Raw genomic sequence first — 17853 nt, forward strand, 5'->3', positions numbered from 1 at the left:
TTGTTTGTCTTGCCTTATCCTCCAATATGTCTCGTAAGTCCGGCGCATTCCCCCGTGGCCTTGTACTTTTCAAGCGACGCCAGGGTTTAGCTTTAGTGGAGGGCCTAGAGGCCTCTCTGTCGCGGGCCATGAGGTGGCCGGTCGGCCGTATTGTGCGCTGGTGGTGTAGGTTTATGTGCTTCCTCCTCTAATCGGGGTAGCAGCTTGCGTTTGGGGTAGCTTTTGGAGGGGCGTTCGAGTTCATACTCTTCGGCCGCAAGGACTTCAATCCATCTGTCGGCTAGCAAGTCTTGGTCAGCTCTAAGCTGTTGCTGCTTTTTCTTGAGGCTGCTTGCCGTGGCCATAAGCCTGCGTTTGAAACTCTCTTGTTCGACGGGATCCTCAGGCACGACAAATTCGTCGTCGTCGAGGCTTGCCTTGTCTTCGGAGGGAGGCATATGATTGTCGTCCTCTACCTCTCTGTCTGCCGCTCTCTCATGAGGGCTGGTTTCTCCATCCTCCTGTGCGGAATCTTGCTGGAGGGGGTTGTCTTCAGCGCTTTCCGGGGTGTTATTGTCTCCGGTGCCGGAATCTCCATTTTTGCTGTGGCGGGATTTAGAGCGGCGTCACTGACGCCGGCACTTAGGCTGTTTCTTGGAGGGGAAATCCTCTGTTGTTCCATCGCCATTACCATCCTTTGGGATGTCCACCATGTATATGTCGTATGACGAGGTGGCCTTCCAGTGCCCTATAGGCGCTGGTTCTTGGTCGTCTCCGGCATCGTCGTCCATACCGTCGATGTCTTCGGAGTCGAAGTCTAGCATGTCGGTTAAGTCATCGACAGTGGCTACGAAGTGGGTGGTTGGTGGGCTTTGAATTTCTTCGTCGTCCGCATCCCAACCGTCCTAACCATAATCCGGCCAGGGCTCTCCTAATAAAGAGAGACACTTTAGCGAATTCAGGATGTCGCCAAAAGGCGAGTGCTGAAAGATGTCCGCACCGGTGAACTCCATGATCGGCACCCAATCGGGTTCGATTGGCAGGGGCGCGGAAGGTTCGGGGTCTGGCACCTTGGAGTCACGAGCTTCACAAGGGACAGGGTTGGTATTCGGCTCTATCCCCATAGAGGTAGCAGCCCCCGAGGCGGCGTCCAGCCACCCATCCTCGATCGGCGCAGTCGGCTCCGAGCTAAGGGTCGGAGCGGACTCTTGTGCGGCCTCCAGGGCATTGTCCGGCAGCAGAGCTAAATCATGCCCATTGTGATAGTGCAGCGCGCTCGGCTGTGGCTCGAATCCGTCGAAGATCAAGTCTCCGCGGATGTCAGCCATATAGTTCAAACTTCCAAATCTGACCTGATGGCCAGGGGCGTAGCTTTCGATCTGCTCCAGATGGCCAAGCGAATTGGCCCGCAGTGCAAAGCCACCGAATACAAAGATCTGTCCAGGGAGAAAAGTCTCACCCTGGACCGCGTCCTTGTTGATGATCGAAGGAGCTATTGGGCCTATAGGCGATGACACAGAGGAACTCTCAATGAAAGCACCAATGTCGGTGTCAAAACCGGCGGATCTTGGGTAGGGGGTCCCGAACTGTGCGTCTAGGAGGATGGTAATAGGAGACAAGGGACACGATGTTTTTACCCAGGTTCGGGCCCTCTCGGTGGAGGTAAAACCCTACTCCTGCTTGATTAATATTGATGATATGGGTAGTACAAGAGTAGATCTACCACGAGATCAAGGAGGCTAAACCCTAGAAGCTAGCCTATGGTATGATTGTTTTTCGTCCTACGGACTAAAACCCTCCGGTTTATATAGACACCGGAGAGGGCTAGGGTTACACAGAGTCGGTTACAATGGTAGGAGATCTACATATCCGTATCGTCAAGCTTGCCTTCCACGCCAAGGAAAGTTCCATACGGACACGGGACGAAGTCTTCAATCTTGTATCTTCATAGTCTTGGAGTCCGGCCAAAGATGATAGTTCGGCTATCCGGACACCCCCAAGTCCAGGACTCCCTCAGTGGCAGCAAGGAACGGAACAACGACGCGTGACCGTCCGGGCGGTGCAGCAAGGGGCGCTTAGGGCTTGGGAGGGGCGATGCCATGGTGGTCGACGTGAGAGGGAGGGGGAGGAGATAGCGATGAACGTGAGCGTTCTTCTGAATCCCGTGGGAGGCGCAGTATTTATAGTGAGCAATGGCACACCTACGTAAGATATGGACTGAGCTGCACTGACTTAACTGCAGGTCCAGTCGCGTCACTGACATGTGGGCCAGACCCTTGTTGGGCCCATATGTCAATGACCCAATGCACCTGCAGTTAAGTAACTGAAGCAGCGTCCCGGAAGATATGTTGCGTGATTAACGTAACAGCTACGTGGGCATATTTGTTGGAGTAAACTACGGGGGAGGGAAGGGGTGGAAATATTGCTGGTCACAACGGATTGGACGAGCGTGGGGGAGGAGAGTCATGCATGCCGATTTTTTCACACGTGGTGGAGTGGTGGGACCGCCGGAGGGAGAAGGAGAGTTTGGCAGGCAAATTGTTTCCACACATGGAGAGGAAAAGATTTGGAGACAAACGGGCTTCCTATAGGTATGGGGAACGGTGCATAATAAGTCATCTTGCATGCCGGGCTAGGTATAGTCTCAAGTCATTAAAACATACATGCCCCACACATGTTCATATTTCAAGGTGCACTAAATTATTGCATGCGATCATTAAGGCAGGCCATAATGGTGGTATCTTAGCTAGTATCATGCACACGGGAATAGCAAACATGCTGATGTGGCAAATAATTAAAAAAGAGAGGGGGGTTAGAGTAACTAGTGTTCATGCATGTATTGGTAAACACATTTTTTGTGAAGCACGACAGCATTAGTTGAGTACTTTTGCAGACTTCAAAAAACTATTCCACCGCCTCTACTATCTTGCTAAGAGTAGGTGAAATTTTTGAATCGAGCCCTTTAAACTAGAAGGGAGGTAGTAGTACTCTAATAACTAACTTTGTTGTGATGACAAGATAGGACATGGCACGCACCTGGACGGAGGAACTAGTCTGCATTATGCATTTAAGTTTTGTCTGAACTCAATGTACCTCTACTTTCACCAGACTTATAGAAAAATGTATCAACATTCACAATGTCAAATCAATATTTTTACACTCATTATAAAACGTAGTTCTTATACTCATTATAATCATAATTGTAGATATTGATATTTTTAGTATAAATTTGGTCAAACACTTTGCAAACGGTTGACGGGAGTAAAAAGGACCAGAGGGAGTATCATGCATGCGGTGTAGGCAAAAAAAATGCTCATTTATAGCCGGTCGAAGTCTCAAAGGGCGCGACCGCGTGAGGGAGGCGAAGGTCGTGGGAGGCGCGATGGTTGACGGAATTAAGTGAAGTTACATCCACGCGCCGGCATGGTGTGCGAACATGCAGAAGCTATACCGTCAGGCCCACGATATGGGTCTAGTAGACATGACATCTAGTGGGTCCCGCATAGTTCTCGAGAACTCTTTGCGGGCTTGCAGCCGTTTATCCACCGGGCAAGCCAGCAACCCCACGTCGTTCGCATGCCCTACTCGTCCCCGTCTTCTACCTTACAATTGTTCGCTCCCAGTCGTCCCATCCTTTCACATTAGTTCGCTCCCAGTTTTTTTGCTGGGTACAATAGTCTCCTAACCCTCCTCCAAAATCCATGGCCTCCCAAATCTCCATGGTTGCCGCTGAGTACCAGGTTAGAGCCATCGCCGGCGATGAGTCCATCGTCATCTACACACGTGGATCCGTGACGGTGAAAGCATGGCTTGCTCGCTTCCTACGCATGTTCAACAGTTCAACGGATGAGTGGGCGTTGGGCTAGAAGTTGAGTACACCACAGTCCTAGGACGAGAGAAGGATCTAAAGGACGAAGAGAGGAAGAAGCCCGCCGTGATCCAGGTTTGCGTACATAACGTTTGCTTGGTCTACCACATATGCCATGCCGGCGTTGAGTGCCAGGATTTTAAGAACTTCCTCAAGGACAAAAGAGTGATATTTGTTACTGTAGACTTTAAGAATGACAGGGATGTCCTACGTCGGATAGGTCTCGTTGTAGGCCAGCCCTTCGAACACCAGAAGGCAAGCCTGGTGTCCTCCTCTCAACCTTCAATGCTGACCCTGGCAGCAGCCATGATTGATCCTTCGTACGCAAAACTGAAGAAACCTCATTACGAGTTTCATCATGCATGGGAGTCGAAGACATTAGATGAAGATCACATCATGTATGCAGCAATGGATGCCTACCTTTGTTTAAATATCTACAATGGTTGGATGAAGAAGCAGAGCCCAGTGTCCAGTTCAAGCAAAGAAGCGTCGGTGAAGAGGAAAAGGAAGAGGGACGAGGACGAAGTCGAGGACGAAGTCGAGGACGTGGACTCAGACTCCGAGTAGGTGGCAGTGTCGTCGCTCATGCTGGTTCTACTGCAGTGTCAAGCGGACTAGTTGCTTAGTTTATTTTCAAGGGTGTGTTGTGCTGAGGCCCCAGTAGAACTATGTTTATGTTCTTTCTCGTTATTTGAACTATTTAGTACGTACAGTAGTACTAGTACTATGTCTTACTACTGTTCTTCTTGCAGTTGGTACTACTGCTCGTATCTTCGTGTTCCTACTGTACTTAATACGTTCGTACTAGTAGTATAATTTAGGTCAGTCGACTTGTGAAAGAAGTTCGACGGAGCGAAGGAAGAAGATGGCATAAGAGGTGGAAGAAGCCCTTCTAGCCATCCATGTTACATCAAACGGCTCACAAGAGTCGACTGACCCAAATTGCTCCTTCAGATTGCAGGATCCACGTGGCATTCAAGGTCTCGAAGGTAGATTGCGTGTCCACACCCGGTTCGCGAGCACGACGCGCGCGCGACCGGCTTCCGCTGCGACATCAACCATGCGCGCCTCCTCCGCGCGGGCGGAGATGACAATGACACGCTAGTTCCTCCTCGCCGGCGTGCTGGAGCACGCGCTCGTCCTCCTCTTCGTACGCTGCGTGCATAGACGCGGCTCCACCAGCTGCTTGCGTGCTTGGCAGCATGGCGGCATCGCGAGAAGGGACTACAGACGATGTGAGCGGGCGAGCCTTCGGCTTCATGGCACAGGGATGGCGGCGACACGGCGGTGATGGGTGAGAAATTGTTGGCCGAAGAAGGCGGGTGCCGGCATGCGCAACGGCGGCGGCAGCATATTGATCAGTGCGCGTGTGGGGGCTTAGTTAGTTTTATATAAGGTTGGTCAAACTTAAAAGAAAACCATTCTAGTACACGTAAATATTAGACTTAGGCAGCGCTTTTATTAGTTAGTACCACAGCCATGATACAGAATCCTGTGCAAGCGCGTAAACTGCGGTCGCGCGGTCGATCAAAGAGTGCATCACCGTGTCGCGCTCGAAGGACATCCACCGAACCTTTTTGTGTGTGTGAAAACAATCCCCGAATATTACTCAACTTTTTTTCCTGGAAAAGTTCTTGACGCTGCAATATTTTCATATATTTGAATTTAGCTTCAGTTCGTGTTTATTTGGATTTGGACGTTTTAGGTGCGCCCTAGTTTTTTTAATACTGATTTTCTGTGTGTGACTGAGAGAGAACGTGTGTATGTGTCCATATGTGTGTTGTGGCGGAAGGGTAATGTAGAGACAGTGTGCGTGTGATACAGACATAGAGAGGTGTGAATGTGCAAATGATCATGCATGAGTGAGACATAGACAGATGCCGATACGTTCTGTATACATGAGAGAACGGTCTTCTAGTTTACTTGTGTGTGTGTGCGTGTTTGTGTGTGTGTGAGAGAGAGAGACAGATAGAGAGAGAGAGAGAGAGAGGAGCATCTGTAACACAACAACCTTCTCTCTCGATTCGTCCGTCCCTCGCACGCTCGCATGCAACACATTCATCAACGCGCACATTTTGACACCCTCACCTGGCCCCTGACCACCTCAAGGCCCGCACAATCTCTTCATGAATACCCATTTCTCTCCTTAGGTTTGTTTTCTCTCAATATCTGACACACACACACACACACACACACACACACACAGAGACACACACAACACAACACACACACACACTCCCTCGAGCACACAATTCATCCCCATCCAAGGTTATACGGCGACCACTCTCGCTTGTGCTTCTTTGCACCCCAACATGCACGACACCTTAATATTCAAAGAGGGCATCGAGCAGATTGAAGACGGCGACCACACCGCACTAGAGAATGTGGGGCTATTTGGAAGGAGGGTGATGTGATGACGGCTGACTGACTCCTCCCCCCACCCTCTCTCTCTCGCACAAAATTACCAATCCCTCTCTCCCACGCACAAAATTATCAATCCCTCAGCCCACGAGATCCTTCCCCTCTCGTCCATGTTTTTCCAGCTCTCTCATCAAACATGTTGTCTCTTCTCCTTCCATGTATACAGAATCCGGATGCACACGCATCTCACGTATATTACATGTCTCCATCTTTCTCACAGACCTAACTTCTTCCTCTCTCTTTCTCTCTCTATCTCTCTCTGTCTCGTTAGGTTTGTCTCCTACTCTCTCGCCCACATACATACAATCTTTCCCGCCCTATCTGCTCCATCTTCAAAAGCTCTCTCTGCACGTTTCATTCACACATTCGGATATGTCAAAATGTTGCTTCTATAATGGCTGATGTAGAGTTATGGTTGGTTTTGTTGCATCCTACAAAGTAAAAACTATGAAATGCATTTAGATTCTCATTTGACTGGGACTATGTGAGTTTGAGCATGTTGTAAAGTACTATAGACCTTGTATACATCTTGGGATTCGACAATGATTGTAACTATTGAATTGTATAGACCATTACATTTGAAGTCAATAGCCTAATATATTTATTTCACAATTTCAACAAATGATTAGTTCACTACAAACTAAGAAAATAAATGTGTACTCCCTCCGTTTTTATTTAAGTCCGCATATTAGCATTGGTCAAAGTCAAGTTTTGTAAACTCTCAGAAAGCTCATAATTATTAACATATACAATAACAAATAAATACCATTAGATTCATTATTGAATGTACTTTCACATCATACATATTTGTTATGGTAAATGTTTATATTTTTCTATAAACTTGGTCAAACTTTAGGAAGTTTGACTTCAGTCAAACCTAATATGCAGAGTTTACTACTACTACACGCTAGTTGCTTAGCCGAATCACTCAACACGCCACACGGGGAGTTTAGTGTCACAAAATTTTGAGGTCGGCGGGAAAATCTCCCGCGACCCTGATTCGAGCAGTGGGAATTTACCATCATAGCCTTCCGAGCAGGCCTACGGATGACGCTTGGTAGGGGGTTGTTTTCGTAACTTCAGGTTCACCCCAGCCAGTCAACCCCACCCTGGCACCCAGAGTAGTACACCTGAATACTCCCCATTTTCTATCCCCACCGCAAAATAGACTTCTCCACGGCACCGCAGCCTTCGTGCTCCTCCCCTTTACATCGGTGCACTCGTCCACCGCAGCGCATCTGCCTCATCGACGACCTCATACGCAGCACTGGAGCCGGTCCATCGTCGTCATCGTACACGGAGCCTCTTCCCCGGCATCGTCTTCCACGGTTTCGGATCTGCTTCCCAGAAGCCGACGCCAAGCGCAGAAGTACCACCGTCGTGGACAATGAACTGACTCCCGTTGCCGACCATGACTCACAGAGGCCGCCGTGACCATCGTTCTCCTCCTCGATTGGTAATGTGTGTATTGAATCACTTAGCAGTACATGTGCAGTTTCAATTTTGTTCATACCTACCCTTCAAATTTTCTGGGTGCTATTGTTCCCGTAAAAGTAATTGGTTATAGCCTCCATTGTCCAACAGAATATCAGCTTGTAATTGTGCGTCGCTCCTATATCGCGTTGTGCTTGGGTAGGTTTTTCATCTGCAACTAGTAGTGTGGCAAATGATGGAAAGTTTTTTAGAACTAGCAAGATCCCATGCGTTGCACGCATCAAGATGCATTTGTATGAGTAGTTTATCTTGTGGGGAGAAAAGGATGAACGAGGGAAGGCCTTATTTGCAAATTTGGAGAGGGGTATGGGTATCTTTTTGCAAAATTCCTATTTGTTTCCTTCCTATCTGTCAGATATAAATCGGACGGCCTATATTGCAGGATGGCAGGCACACCATCATCACCAACTCTGTTTTTTTATAAGAAAAAAAAGTATAGAGAAAAAAAAGTAGACAGTAGAGAAGTAGAGATAAATATTAAATATTAAATCTATATCTATACCTACTAATAAAGCAAGGTGCGTTTCTCCAAAAGTTTCATCCGTTCACCGTCGAAACATACTAGAATTTATTTCTATCCAAGGTGGTACTAAATTTTGGGGCGTTTGACCGCTAGAAAATAAAAAGCGCTTCCATCTAAAATTTCATCGCTTGGGCCACAGGCTCATCCCTTACGCATAGCCTTTCCAAGGAAAAGGAAAAATTAATGCCAGTTACTGGTGTCAAACTCACGACCTCATGGATACATACCATGTGACCAGGCCAACTGCGCTAGCTTTGTTCTATGTCTCAAAAAGTAGTAGGTAGTCCTCTCTATTTCTGCTCAATCCATCTAGCCCAGTTGGGCCTCCACGTGCGCACCAGCCCCCAATCAAATTATTTTTTTCGTCTGTCTATCAATTGATAAAAGATAATTTGTTTTGTTGGTATTTTTCTCAAAAAAAATCATCCATCCCTCATCAAGTGATAAAGAATTTATTTCTATCCAAGGTGGTACTAAATTTTGGGGCGTTTGACCGCTAGAAAATAAAAAGTGCTTCCATCTAAAATTTCATCGCTTGGGCCACAGGCCCATCGCTTGCGCATAGCCTTTCCAAGGAAAAGGAAAGAATTAATGCCAGTTACTGGTGTCAAACTCACGACATCATGGATACATACCATGTGACCAGGCCAACTGCGCTAGCTTTGTTCTATGTCTCAAAAAGTAGTAGGTAGTCCTCTCAATTTCTGCTCAATCCGTCTAGCCCAGTTGGGCCTCCACGTGCGCCCCAGCCCCCAATCAAATTATTTTTTCGTCTGTGTATCAATTGATAAAAGATAATTTGTTTTGTCAGTATTTTTCTCAAAAAAATTCGTCCATCCCTCATCAAGTGATAAAAAGATTTGTTTTTATGGGCCTTTTTTTGGACAGGACGGGGTGTTCATGGGCCACGCACGGAGCACTAAAAAACTGGTTGTGTGAGAATCAAACTCACGATCTTCCCTGTTGTACATATATAGCTGCAACCAACTGGGCTAACATATGGATATTAGTTTGTCCACCACGCGGCTTTAATGTGATTTCTATGACTTTATATACTTTGTAAGTTACATGAAATATCGGCAAGATGAGAACTGGTGAAACAGAATTGCTTGTCCTCTTGGAGGCATTAAAGGAAGGATGCATTTTGGCAATTAAAAGGAATTATGTGGGCTGTCTTGGTGGGGGTCTATTAAAGGAAACATGAACAATTAAAAGGAATTGGGTGGCCTTCTTAGGGAGGAAGGATGGATTTCAAGGACATTTACATGGCAAGGATTGAACGTGTTTGTGGGGTGTATTATAAAGGAAGGAGCAACAGTTAAAAGGAAATGGTGGGGTGTATTAAAGGAAGGATCAACAATTATAAAAACGAATGTTCACAAAAAAATAATTAAAAGGAATTGTGTGGGGATGGATTCACGTGACAGGGATTGGACATGCACAGGAGTTTCTTAAAAAAACGTGCATGATATGGCTAAAGGAATTGTGAAAGGAAGGATGGCAACCATGATGAGAGGAATCACATGAGAACATGCACGTTCAGCTTCATTGTACTTGCAATCGTAGCAGCCCAGCCCATGTAAGTGGGTTAGGATGGCCAGGGTTAACCAAGGATGCCCAGCAAAACAAAGTTTACAACAATATAAAACACATCTTCATTTTGTCGACACAGACACTGTGATCGATCCATCTTCTCATAAGTGCACTTGCATGTTTACTTAAAAAAAGGGTGCGCTTGCATGTTGGCATTTTTTAGGGGGGAATGGTCGGCCAGGCCATCTCCTACCTTTCTTTGCGGTGTACTCAGCACCCATGGGACAACTCTTCTTTCTTTTGTTTTTGGTTTTCTTACTTTGTTTTTGCATGCTGGTTAGTCATCCAGCATATTTAATCACTTTGAATCACAGCTCACTCCTTCCTGTCACTCCTACTGCATGGAATTGCTCTCGCCTCCCTTCTCTTGCGAGGAAATAAATCACGCCTAGGGTTCCTATCTTCCACCACCAACGCTACTTCCCGCCATCTGCCGCCTTCCGCAACGAAGTGCTGGAACCGTGACGTGCACATACATATGAACGAGGTGTGCTTGCAACTATCATATTCTATATTTGAATTATATGTCAATTCCAATGTGAAGGAGATAGGTACTGTGTGAGGACCCAAACTTTGAACTTTAGATCAATCGAGAGAGGAAAAACAATGCACAAGTGGCCAGTCTATGGATAATATGGGGTCACAGAAGTATGAAATTCTCGGAAACCAGAAGGCCAAGTTTTTTGATGCGGAATTGACACTTGAGAAGAGAAGGCCCGACAACGGATAACATCCATCGTAAGTCAACAATGCAGACGCATCAAATGTTACATTTACAATGATGCAACAAAGAAGAAACAAGCAAGACAAGCACGTATTGCATGCATTCTCCATACTAAGCTTTGCAAAAAAGTAAACTCCTACTTTGGGACACCTTTTGTTTCAAGAACCTTTTGTTTCAACTTGACACAATGAAGCAGGCAAGTGGGTATACAATGGGCCACCGTGTTAAAATACAGAACGTGGATTTGAGGAAGGGAGGTCTTGAGGCATGTCTACTGGACTAGGACATGTGATTTCTCCTCCCATTGCAAAAAGCAAGGTGTGTTTCTCCAATTTTTTCATCCGTTCACCGCTAAAAGATTTTTTTGTTTCTATTCGAGGTGGTACTAAACTTTCGTAGTCGGTCTGTTAGCAAAGGAAAAACGATTTGTGGAGAACTTCGTACATGGGCAGCGCGCCCTATGGCCCAATAAAGTCAGCCCTTTTTTCCTGCCCACGCAGCAATAATAAAATCCTATTTTCCGTTAAATGCAGCATATAGTTTCAGCTACGCACAGGACGACCAAGACACATGGCCCATTTTTGTTTGTGTTTTGTTTCAAATTTTCTTTTTCTATTTCTTTCTCTTTTTATTTCCTATTTCTTTTATTTTGCCCATTGCAAGTATATTTTTAATTTATTTTCTGAAATTCCACAATTTTCAAAAAATGTTTGCAATTTCAATTTTTATTCTCAATTTCGTAAAAAGTAACGAATTACAGAGCTATGTTCCTATTTTAAAAAATGTTTCTATTTTTTTTGTCGTGCCAAAATATGTTCAAAAGTTAGAAATATTCCCATTTTAATAAAATGTTCGTATTTTTCAAAAAAATCAACATTTGAACAAATGCATTTAAAAAATGTTCCAAATTCGAAAAATATTCTTTTTTTACATATAGGTTTAAAAATTGAAAAGAATGTTTGCATTAAACGAACACGTTTTCTAAAATTCTTTTGCATGTTTAACACATCTTCCCATTTAAAAAAATTGTTCATAACGTAAAAATATTCATATTTTTATAAGAATGTTCATGTATTAAAGAAATGTATGCGAATTTCAGGAAATGTTCTTTTCAAATTTTTTGTGCTTGCTTTGTCCAAAAATGTATGGAATTTTCAAAAAAATTGTTCAAAACTTGGAAAATTATTCACGTTGCCAAGGATATTCGGTAGTTCATGTTATGAATTTCAAAATTGTGTTCCTATTAAAAAATGTTTGAAATTTGAAATTTTTGTCATTCTGATTTTTTTTCAGAATTTTAAAAATTATTCCCATTTTTTAAAAATGTCTGGATTTTTCCAAATTTGTTCATGATTTAAAAATGTTACAAATTTGAAAAATATTATTGTTTTAGTGATATGTTCAAAAATAGAAAATAATTTTTGCATTAAAAGACACATTTTCTAAATTTCTTCCATATGTTCAAAACATGTTCCCGTTTCCAAAAATTGTTCACAACTTCAAAAAAATATTCGTATTTTTATAAAACGTTCATGCTTTTAAGAAATGTTTGTAAATTTCAACAAATGTTCCATTCAAAATTTTTGTTCATGTTGAAAAGTTCAAAATAAAGATTTGAATCTGACGTTGCCTTAGATTCTTTAATATTAACGCTAGCCATTGGTTAGCAGAGCACATTTGTTTGAGTGGCTTGCAACATGTGGTCGGGTCTTTGAGGTTGTGAGTTCGATAAGTCCCATACTGGGCCTGGTCCGCATCCGGTGCATCAAGCTAAGTCGGCTTGTTTAGAATAAGGGAAACCATAAACTATTGACAGTGGTAGCTTCTTTGCGTCAATAAAAGAGAATATACTGGTTAATTATAATTGAAACAAATTATGGGCAAGTGCCAATAAAAAAGAATATATTGGTTCGGCTCTAATTAAAGGGTGCCAAGTTGAACTATAGAATACAGACATGTGGGGTCTTGATTCATTCTTATATTAAGCTAGAGGCATGTAATTTTATCCTCCTGTTGCAATGCACGGGCATGTGAGCTAGTATAAAATAAATATAACAGTAGAGAAGAGAGTAGAGATAGCAGAGACGTCGGGAAAGGATTGCGCGCGCGGGAAAAAGCGGCCGGGCGTTCGCTAGTTTTGGCGCGCGGCGTACGACGCGCTATATAAATTCCAACGCCCTCCCACCGCTATGTGCCTTGCCACCACTCTCTCCCCTCTCTGTGCCTCGCCACCGCTCTCTCCTCGCTCTTTCTCGCCTCGCCGCCACCGCGCCACCATGTCGCTGCGTCACCGGGAAACTTGGGGATACCGCGGCGTCCGCGCGCGCCCCTCCGGCGGCTTCTCCTCCGAGATCCGGTTCCGCGGGATGCGCCTCGGCCTCATCAATTTCGACACCGCCAACGAGGCCGCCCGCGCGTACGACGCCGCGGTGTGGCGCCTGTCGTGGTTCTAAGTCTGACAGTAGAATAGGGGGTAGGAATGGAGAGGCAAGATCCTAGCTATGGAGTAGTTGTATACGCAAGATGTTTACGAGTTCAGGCCCTTCTCGGAGGAAGTAACAGCCCTACGTCTCGGAGCCCGGACGGTCGACTGGATTATATGCGTATGAGTTACAGGGGTGCGAACCCTTGACACTAAGGAGGGGGGTGGCTTATATAGAGTTCGCCAGACCCCTCCGGCCCTCAGTTATGTAGGGTTTAAAGTACATTAAGATCGGGGGTTACTGGTAATGCCCCACATAAAGTGCTATGATGACCATAAGAGCTACTTAATGATCGACCGTTTGTGTGTAGACTGACTTTAGATCTCCTGGCGGTCGAGTGGTTGGCTTCATGGTCGAGTGTCTTCAAGTCAGTCGAGTGGAATACTTCTGAGTCGACTGACAAGTGGTTTCTTCTAGAAACATCCTTGGGGAGGGTATCTTGGACAGGTCCATGACCCTACCCTAGGTACATGGCTTCATCATTAGCCCCCGAATGGATCGAGGTTTGAGTGGGGAAGGAGTTGAGAACTCTTCCGACCCACTTTTCGTGCTATGAGTGTGTCTTGTTCTAGATCAATGAACTTAAGTGACGGCACCAACTTCTTTTTCAGTCGCCTTGATCCATTATTTGCATTCGTCGAGTGAATTTTCTTTACTTGGAGAACTCCGAATGACAGAGCGGAGGAAATCTCTCGTCTGACAAGTTGTTCTGCAGCTCGCGGATTTAGCGGGATTCGAATTTCGGGAAGCGCGCGGGGCGGAGGAGGCCGCGGTAATCGGACGAGAAAAGGCAGGGACGCCTCGATCTCCATGCCACCTTTTTCGCCACGTATCGCGCGCGACTGTTGCGGGATTTGACAAGATCGCCCGGGCCTACAAGTCAGTCACTCGGAAGTAACCTCGTATAAGGCGTCGGACGGGGGTTTTTGAACAGTGCGCTCTCATTTCCTCCTCTCTTCTTCAGACTTATCTGCCGCATTCGCTTCCATCTCAGCGCCGCTGCATCATGCGCGTCTCGCCGACGACGATGGTGAAGGAGAAGACAGTGGCCCTGGAGCGGGTGAAGAAGGCAACGGCGAAGGCGAAGGGAAGGGCGACCAGTCGGGGCGGATCTTCCTCGAGGGTCGGCCTGCCGCAGGGCTTGATCCAAGGCGACTGGATCCGCTCGACGATTCGTTAGGCGGATCTCGATGACCTGGCCAATGGAGGACTGATCCCCCATGGGTCAGCGCCGCTTCCGGGGAAGGAGTCTGAGCCGCAACCTGAGGAGGGTGAGGTAGTTCTCTTGGCCACCCATGTCGACCGTGGGTTTTCTCTGCTGCCTCATCCTTTCTTTCGAGGATTTCTGAATTTCTTTGGGGCGCAACTCCACCACTTCACACCCAACACCATCATGTACCTCGCTGCTTTCGTGTCTTTGTGCGAGAATTTCTTTGGTTATCGGCCTCATTGGGGTCTTTTCAAGCACATTTTCACCTGTCGCTCCCAGACGGTGAAAAAGGCCAATCCGAGTGATGAGAGAACCCAAGTGATTCAGATGTGTTGGGGTCTTGGGGTTCAAAGGAGGGGGAAAAGTGCCTTTCTGGCCATGGTCCTTCCCGACTCGGTCCGTGGATGGCAGTCGACCTGGTTTTACTGCAAAGACCAGCCGATGCCAGGGCAGTCGACCGGACTCCCTCCTTTTACTATGGACCGAGTGAGGAAGCCTTCCTCTTTGAAGGTGATCCCGGAGGAGAAGGTGCAGGTTAAGGTGCTGGTCGAGCGTGTAGTCCAGCTTATCCGTGACGTGGTGACCGGCATGGATCTCTTGGAGGTCTTCCTCCGACGACGCATCCAGCCCCTTCAATATCGAGACCATCCAATGTGGATGTATTCTGGCACTAAGGACACCACTCGGATCAACCCGGAGGAGGTCGAGGAAGCCATGTTGGAGAGGTGGCTGACGGCCATCACAGGGAATAAAGACAGCCCCCGAGGAGCCAGGAGGATTCCTCCACTCGACCAATCATACAAAGTAGACAAGGTCCGATTCTGCATCTCCGACTGTGATCCTGTTTTCTTCACTCTGCTTGCTTAAAATCAGTCGACTGACTTCTGTCTTGTTTGTTGTCTTCTAGGTCACTACTGAGACGTACTCGATGCCCAACAGGGCGCAAGAACAGGTCGAGGAGGAGGAGGCGAGCGGAGGTGAAAGTCAGGAGGAGTGGCAATCTGATGGTGAGGGGGATGAAGATGACGACGGCTCCGGTGAAGAGGAGGAGGAGGAAGAGGAGGAGGAAGTCGACCCTCCTCGCACGGAAAGGCGATCCAAGCTCGCCCAGGACCCTGCAGTCGAGCGTGGTAAAGCGACTGTGCCTGTTGGGCAGTCGATGAAACGCCCTCGGACGTCCTCTCCAGCGCCGACTGAAAAAGCGCCGAAGTATCCCCGAGCGGCGTTGAGGGAGTCCTGGACTAGGGGGTGTCCGGACAGCCGGACTATCATCGTCCGCCGGACTCCAAGACTACGAAGATACAAGATTGAAGACTCCGTCCCGTGTCCGTATGGGACTTCCCTTGGCGTGGAAGGCAAGCTTGGCGATACGGATATGTAGATCTCCTACCATTGTAACCGACTCTGTGTAACCCTAGCCCTCTCCGGTGTCTATATAAACCGGACGGCTTTAGTCCGTAGGACACAACATCCATTACAACAATCATACCATAGGCTAGCTTCTAGGGTTTAGCCTCCTTGATCTCGTGGTAGATCCACTCTTCTAATACACATCATCAATATTAATCAAGCAGGACGTAGGGTTTTACCTCCATCAAGAGGGCCCAAACTTGGGTAAAACATCGTGTCCCTTGTCTCCTGTTACCATCCGCCTAGACGCACAGTTCGGGACCCCCTACCCGAGATCCGCCGGTTTTGACACCGACATTGGTGCTTTCATTGAGAGTTCCTCTGTGTCGTCACTGATAGGCTCGATGGCTTCTTCAATCAACAACAACACCGTCCAGGGTGAGACATTTCTCCCCGGACGGATCTTCATATTCGGCGGCTTCGCACTGCGGGCCAATTCACTTGGCCATCTGGAGCAGATCGAAAGCTACGCCCCTGGCCGTCAGGTCAGATTTGGAAGCCTAAACTTCACGGCGGACATCCACGGAGACTTGATCTTCGATGAATCCGATCCGCAGCCGAGCGTGCCGCCACTATCGTGATGGGCACGATCTAGCTCTGCCGCCGGACAGTGCCTTGGAGGCCGCACATGAATCCGCTCTGACTCATAGTTCGGAGCCGATCGCACAGATCGAGGACGAGTGGCTGGACACCGCCTCGGGAGCTGCAACATCCGCGGCGATGGAGCCGAACACTGACCTTGTCCCCTATAAAGCTCGTGACTCCGAGGTGCCGGACTCCCTGCCGGACTCCAAACCTCCTGCGCCCCTGCCAATCGAATCCGATTGGGTGCCGATAATGGAGTTCACCGCTGCGGACATCTTTCAGCACTCGCTCTGTGGCGACATTCTAAATTCGCTAAAGCATCTCTCGCTATCCGGAGAACCCTGGCCGGATTATGGCCGGGATGGTTGGGATGCGGACAACGAAGAAATTCAAAGCCCACCCACCACCCACTTTGTAGCCACTGTCGACGATCTAACCGACATGCTAGACTACGACTCCGAAGACATCGACGGTATGGACGACGATGCCGGAGGCGATCAAGAACCAGCGCTCACAGAGCACTGGAGGGTCACCGCAACCCATGATGTATATGTGGTGGATACCCCGAAAGGAAGCGATAACGAGGACCAACGGGGCGCGGCAAAGGATAATCCCGCCGATAAACAACCAAAACGGCGACTCAGACGCCGCCCTAAGTCCCACCTCGACAACAACAGCGCTCTTAATGACCCAGCAACAGAGCAAGGCAAACCAGTGGATGACGAACATGCAGCCAAGCAACCGTCCGAACAGGACGAATCGGATAATCAATCCATGCCTGGCGAAACCAACAGTCCAGACGACCTCACGCCGGACACACCACCGGAGAATAAGAGCCTTCGCAAAAGACTCATCGCCACTGCAAGAAGTCTGAAGAAGGAAAAACGGAAGCTCAAAACAGCGGAAGACATACTCAGAATGAGGTGGAGCAAAGTGCTCAAAACCGCAGACAAATACGGCAATTGCCATCAATCAAAGAGCTACCCGAAGCGCAAGCTGCTGCCAGAATTCGACGAGGAAGCCATAGAGCCCCCACAGTCAAAAAACAAAGAGGCCGCCTGGCCGGATAGATGGCCAGATGATAGGCCAAAAACTATAAGCGGCGCCGCACACAAGCCGGCCCATGATCCTGGGAAAACAGATGGCCCAGCCAGGTCCATTTACGGGCCAAAAAAGAGGGGCCCAGGAAGCAACACAACACGCCAAGTGTTCGAAGACAGCGGTACACCCAAATACAGGGGCACCGCACACCCACTATGTTTCACCAATGAGGTGCTGGATCATGAATTCCCAGCAGGGTTTAAACCCAGAAACATAGAGGCTTACGACGGAACAACAGACCCTGGAGTCTGGATAGAGGATTATATACTACACATACACATGGCTAGAGGAGATGATCTCCACGCCATAAAATATTTACCCCTCAAGCTCAAAGGGCCAGCCCATCATTGGCTCAAAAGCCTCCCAGAAAACACTGTTGGAAGTTGGGAAGAGCTTGAGGACGCGTTTAGAGCAAATTTTCAAGGGACTTATGTCCGCCCTCCAGATGCAGACGATCTAAGT

The sequence above is a fragment of the Triticum aestivum genome, chromosome 5B, assembly GCF_018294505.1.
Source record: "Triticum aestivum cultivar Chinese Spring chromosome 5B, IWGSC CS RefSeq v2.1, whole genome shotgun sequence".
In the NCBI taxonomy this organism is placed as follows: domain Eukaryota; kingdom Viridiplantae; phylum Streptophyta; class Magnoliopsida; order Poales; family Poaceae; genus Triticum; species Triticum aestivum.